Genomic DNA, 6,935 nt, shown 5'->3' on the forward strand with positions numbered 1-6,935 from the left:
GCGAACACGCACCTGCTGCCTTACATGTTATTCCTTTAAAACTTATTTTACTTTTGAGCAATCAGACATTTGGATTTACGATAAGGATTATTGTACTATTCATTTTAAATATATTTATTATTCTATAGAAAATTGAATATTTACTAGTTATGCATGTTTTCACATGCACCACATTTATGTTGATTATAAATTTTCAGATCAAACTGCATGTCATTAGTTTTCTCCTAGTAGTAGTACACGTTTGTTGCCAAACTCCGGAGCAAATCTATAGGTACACGTGATTGGTTATATTACAAGTGACGTCATTTACTAGTGATTTAAATAGATTCTCCTCCATCTTAGGGATTCCCCTTCCCAATTCATGGATGTGGAACCAGAATAATGTGAGGAATGGCGAAAAAAAGATATGCACCGAGTAGTACACATGATCCACCGAAAGGGACAACAGAAACCTCAAAGGCTCAATGTTAAGGGGAAAGTTATGAAAAAAACACAAACAACTTACTGTTAAATCTCATTATGAATAAAATCAAATATATTAAGTTTGTTTTTGTAAGTATTAACAACATTTGTGGGATTTTTATAACAAGCTGCTTTTGTCAAAATAGGGTTCATGATAGGTAGAAAAGCGGTGAGACCAAATGTATCAATGCACTCCGATGAAGAAATGTTGATGTTTCTATCCTAAACGATAAATAAATATATGATAGTGAATTTTAGATTGTAGTTAGAATTTCTTTTCATGCTAATAGTTAGTTTGCAATTATTTTAAGAAGAGGCCAACGTTTTCAAAATGTTTCAACACTGCGTGTACTTTGTGATGCATGTTATATATGACACATCTTTAGTAGAACAAAACGTAATTATAACATATGTCAATAAAAAATAATTTATAGAATATTAACAATTCCATTTATGCAAAAGTCGGGCGGCTAATGAATCGTGTCTTTGCAACCCTACATGAGCACCACAGCTGTGTCTAACGGTACTACCTCAAACTGCATGAACCTTACACCTCACTCTAGGGCAATTTTAATATAATTAACGTTTTTTTATGTGTTAATGAGCATAGAAAATGGTTGATAAGGATGATGACTTGAAGATTTTACGTGCGCTTGTCGTCACAATGCGTATTTCGCACACGGACCCACCGGGGTCTTTACTTTATTGTGGTTTGTTGTTTGTTTGTTGTTTAATGCAGTTTGTTTTCTGATTGATGCTTACTTCTTCTAATTTTAGTGCAGATTTAGTTGCTTTGTCGGTGTGTTCGTTACCAAACACACCGACGTGGGCAGGGATCCAAGGCAGGGTCTTTGCCTAGTTTCCGGAGATTGTCGTAGCTTTTATCTGAAGCATTAGTTATTTGACGTCTTTTTGTGTTTTTGTTTTTTATAGCCTGGTGCCCACTTAATGAGTCTGTTTGGATTAGGGTTTCTTGGTGTGTATTTTTTTTCTGGGCGCCGTGTAGGGCCGTTACTTTCCCCAATCGGCTGGGAGATTCATTGGTTATTCAGATTCTTTATTTCTCCACAGACCACCGACGGTGGTACAAGAGTATATATATACAGTGCATAGATATATATAATACGTACATCAAGAAGGCTGTGTGCATTTAGATTTAGCATTCCAAGTGGTAAATACAAATAATACATATTTTGATATTGGTTGTAGAAATAGGCTTTTTAATGAAAACACATTTGACCAAGTTAAATATCTGCTAGAAATAAGTGAAAGTCTTTTGTTATCAAAAGCTTGATACGAAATATATAATGAAATTCATCAGCTATTGTCGGGGAGTTACAGAGTGAACACACACTTTGTTCTCTGGGTACATTATTCCAGCGGCCGGTCTCGACTGGTAAGTTGTGGTTATTAGTGCGAAATTTTAAGAGCGGATAATAAACAGATTTAGGTAGATAGAGATAGTTTTCAAATAATGGCATTTCTTTAAGATGTTTATAATATACTGAACCAAAAAAGAAACGTCACCCCAAGTAACATTGCATGACAAGTTGTCATTTAAATATCTGGGTAATTTTTGTCAAAGTTTCTAAAATTTGACATTACTTTGTCCGGAAAAATGAAATTTGATGATAAAAAAACAAAGCAGATCATAATAAAACCGATCGCCCAAACGCATCACGGCAACGGCCATGGTAACCCGATGCACGCGAGTTCCGTGCAAATTGAAATACACATGCGTTCCCCCATTTCTTGCCCTATAAAAATCCACCCAGATCGCATAACATTCATTCCTTATTGAATTGCTACCACATGCCAAGATTGACAAGAAATCAGCGACACCAAGGCCTTGGACGATTGCAAGCTGGACAAACCGCCCGGCAAGTAGCCAATGCATTTCAAGTCCACGTAAGGACCATATACAGGCTCCAACAACGGTACCAGACCACCAACACTACAGATGACCGACCACGTAGTGGAAGACCAGGGTCACCACCCGATGTCAGGATCGTCAGATTGTGCGACAACATCTTCAAGATCGCCGTGTTACTGCAGCGGAAACTGCTCGACAGACCATGGGGACACACCAGCGACACATTAGTGCGGACACCGTGCGTCGACGATTGACAAGCAGACACCTCCACTGTCACAGGCCACACCGAGGACCCATTCTGACACCACTTCATCGCAACAGTGGGCAGCACAGCACCAGCATTGGCGCCACCAGCAGTGGAGAAGAGACCTCTTCTCAGACGAGAGCCGTTACTGTATCTCAACAGCAGATGGCAGAGAAAGAGTCTGGCGACGCCGTGGGGAACGTTATTTGGATGTTTTTGTTGTTGAGAGGCTCGTGGGGTGGTCAAAGCATCATTGTGTGGGGTGGAATTGGTCTTGCAAAGAGGGTCGACCCTGTGGTCTTCCAGAACATCGGTCCAGGGAGAGGCAATGGTGTCACAGCAGCTCCGCACATTGATCAAGTCTTGAGACCACACGCCATACCTCATTTGACACGTCGCCGCAACTACGAGTTTCAGCATGATAACGCCCGCACTGCGAGAGCAACAAGAAACTTCCTCCAGCAGAACGGAATCAGAACCATGCAGTGACCTGTCCTCAGTCACGACTTAAATCCAATTGAGCACCTGTGGGACGAGATTCAAAGACGGCTGAACGACGTCCGACCAAGGCCGACAACTGCAGCTGAACTGCGTCAGGCGTTCCTCAGAGTGTGGGCTCAAGTGCCTATGGCCTTCATCAACCGCCTCATCCATTCCATGTATCGACGTTGCACGGCAGTCATCAATGCACATGGCGGACACACGAGATACTGACTTGTGATTACATTTTCTCAGAGACTAGTGTTGTGTTTAACTTTAAGAACATTTGACACTTTTATTTCAACCTTGATGATCTGTTTTGCCAAGTTTAATCTTTTTAGTATGTCTCAAAGTATGTTTACAGTGTTTGGACAAATAAGGTTTCTCAAATATCAACCCATGGTGACGTTTCTTTTGAGGTTCAGTATACTGGGTCAGGCCACACGAGCTTAATAAACATTTTAAATTATATAACCAAGGGTGAATATTGGGGAGCCTATAGGATTTTGTTTCTTTGTAGGTTTGTTGATGTGGATGCCGAATCCCGTGTTTTGAGTCCGGATCAGAGGATCCGTCTGTGTATATGTGACACCAATTTGGCCATTTTTCGTGTATGTTTGCCACTGTGGTGGATTTAGCGGTGTTTGGGTCGGTATCTTCATTTAGTTTATTGGAGAAAGATATGTCGATTTAGGGGGTTTGGAGTTTGGGTATGAAAGAATTGTTTGGTGTTGTGTTTAATTTTAAATAATTGAGGTTTTGAGTCGATAGACATATATTTTATTCGGTATTTAAAGACCGAGATTAAAGACCGAGAACACATGGCCCAATGTATAGTTGACATTTTCAGTTTCATTTGTTTAGTCACGTGATATACATGGTAAATAAAAACTAACAGCGAATGTATGTTTCATCAATATGGCTAATGAACAGCCGAGTTCTTGGATCTTATAAGACTGATCATTAACATCTTGTTTTATGCCTATTGTTAAACATCGGAATATACCTCTTTTTTAAGATGTTCATACTTATCACATACTAATAAAACATGATATTCATCCTCAATTTCTCCTAATAGGCAGTTTTTACAGATACCCATTTCAACGTCCTTTTTTCACATCTACGTCTGAGTATTTAAGTAGTTGTGTTGAGAAATTGGTACTAATTGTGGTTATTTTCGAGCTTGTAGTTTTGGGCTTATGTTGTTTTTAAGCATTTGTTGTATTTGTGGGTTATCTTGGGTGGAGGCCCAGTAATAAATTGTAAGTTGTTCTCGGCGTAGATCCAGGGGGATTTCGCCTGTTGAAGTTTGCAGTGATGTGCGCGGTGTGCCCTGGGGTGTGCGCGTGATTAACCTTAGTGCTTGGTATTGATCGAGTTTAGTTTATTGTTTAATGTTGAGTTTAGGGTGTTGTATATTTGGCATCCATAGTCTATTTTGAATCTAATTAGTGATTTGTAAAGTGATAGCTGGGTTTCCTTGGAGGCCCCCAGTTGGAACCTGTCAGGCAGCGTGGTGTGTTGAGATCTTTAGTGCATCTATTTGTTAGGTTTTTAATGTGAGCACCCCAGGTGAGGTGTTCATCAAAGATTAGTCCTAGAAATCTAGTCTGGGTTTGGAAATTTTCGGGATTATTGTTGAGTTTTAGTTTGGGGGTGTTTGCGCATATATTTTATTTGTGTTTCAATACTATCCCTGTAGTTCTTTCGGCATTCAGTGAGATGCCCCATTTATTTGCCCATGTGTGTGTGTGTGTGTGTGTGTGTGTGTGTGTGTGTGTGTGTGTGTGTGTGTTGCTCAGTTTAAGGAGTTTTACATTATATACATGAAGTATGATGTAAAACATATACACTATATAATGACCATCAATCATCATGGAATATAGTAATATTTACTTCCATATCAAGGTCAGTGTGCTGTCAGTCATTTGATAATGGAATTCATCACATATGTCGGATAGTTTACAAAGTCATTTTCTTTCGGTTAGAGTTATTTTTCTCCATTCCCCAGTTTCAATAGGTAGATTATGAGCACCGATTGGGATGCAATCAACCAGCTCATCGAGTCTGACCACTCTCACGACAAGCATGGGTTACTGGGCACTTAGTCCCCACGGGGGATGCTGCGGGTGTTTTGGATGATTACTGCCGACCAGCTGAAGAACCGCCAATACATAAGTTTGCATGATCTAACCAGCTATAAAAAAACATATCCATATAAACAGTCGGGACTGAACGTATTGTGCATGCCAGCCTTATGTCTTATATGCAATACTGTCTTATAGCAGGCTGAAGGCGTGGGTGGGAAATTTAACGCCGCTTTGGGTAGTATTTCGGCCATATCACGACACGTCAGCTTACTGTGGGAGGAGAGTGCTTTGTCGGTTTCATATGCCCCTGCTTGTTTTGGACAGTATATAATGTCACAAAACGCCCCGGATTAATTATAGTAGTTTGAACGCCTCACAGGGGCATACGCTATAAACATTACTAGAGTGACTCAAATCCACACTATACTACAACTACCAAATGACACTAGCAACTCTACTAAACCCCTTAAATAACTTACCAACCTATTAAGCACTAGGCATTTATCTAATGAAAACAGGCCTACACGACCGCATTATAAAAACCCCAACCAAAACACAACAACAAACAAGCTATCAATAAAACATAAATCTATAAAACACACAACCACACAACCTCACAAACTCCTTCACTTTCCCCACCTTATTTGCATTGCATATTTCAAAATTCCTAATTTCCGCCAAAATTAATTAAGCGACCATAAAGCCCCTCCAGGTTGTCTTACCTTTCGGACATACGCTTCTCGACCACATCACTAAATGGCCTGGCGTTAAACTCCAAACTAAGTAAGTAAGCCACGTGAGTGTATGGCCTGGTGTATTACCATTTGCAGTGGAGTCCTGCTAAATGCAGGAACTGGGCGTGAAGGATACTCAACATAGTTTATAGTTCTGTATTTACAAACATGAACTTCATTTTTTAAAATATAATTTGATCCTTATGGCCATCCAGCACTGACTGTTGTTTGGGGCCTTATCATCTTCCCGAGGCAAGGGAGTTAACTGACTACAAAAGTCCTTTCCGTAACCTGCAAGAAGACTCGTCCCCCTATGGATGAATGTTATGTGCGAAAATACGACAAACCAATCAGAATGCGCTGCTTTTAACAGTATTCCAGTCATATTGCGGCGTGTCAGCTTAATGTGTGAGGAAAGCCCGAAGTGATGCAGGTCTCAGACGTTTACCACTTCGGTGAAACCCACGAGCACTGGTATGGTGCTGACAAACCTAGAAAGGTAATCAGGGATTCGAACCCACGATCATAGGTTTCTGGCGTGCCCAAGGGACGCAACTCTGCACAGCGAATCGCGGCGCCTTAGACGACTGGGCCACCCGTACCCCCCCCCCCCCCCCCCCCCCTAGGAAACGGGTGTAAAATATATGTTTCTTGCCTATGGGTGCTTGAATTTTTTTAAAAAAAATCTTAAAACATTTGTCTTCAAATGCAAGATAAATTTCTAGGGAGGACCATTCTACAATATAAACGGAAGTTGAATATTATAACATCCATGTTTTTCAGATTTAACCCGATATGAGAAGAATAGGATGACGTCACTGGACGTTTATTATCACAGTTTTGACAGAGGGATTTTTCATTTAATTTTTTTTTTTCAAACCAAATATGAGACTTGGTTAATTCATAGACCCTCCTTCCCCGGAACAGTGTGTTGACTGCAGGTGCACACAAAAAGTACACACCTTCATGGTAGCCCCATCGTTCCATCTATATGAAGGCGGCCTGTACAGGATGTACCCGGTAGTCTGGACCAGACAACCCAGTGCCTGATG

This window comes from Haliotis cracherodii, unplaced genomic scaffold (genome assembly GCF_022045235.1).
Source record: "Haliotis cracherodii isolate W230 unplaced genomic scaffold, xgHalCrac1.p SCAF_18, whole genome shotgun sequence".
In the NCBI taxonomy this organism is placed as follows: domain Eukaryota; kingdom Metazoa; phylum Mollusca; class Gastropoda; order Lepetellida; family Haliotidae; genus Haliotis; species Haliotis cracherodii.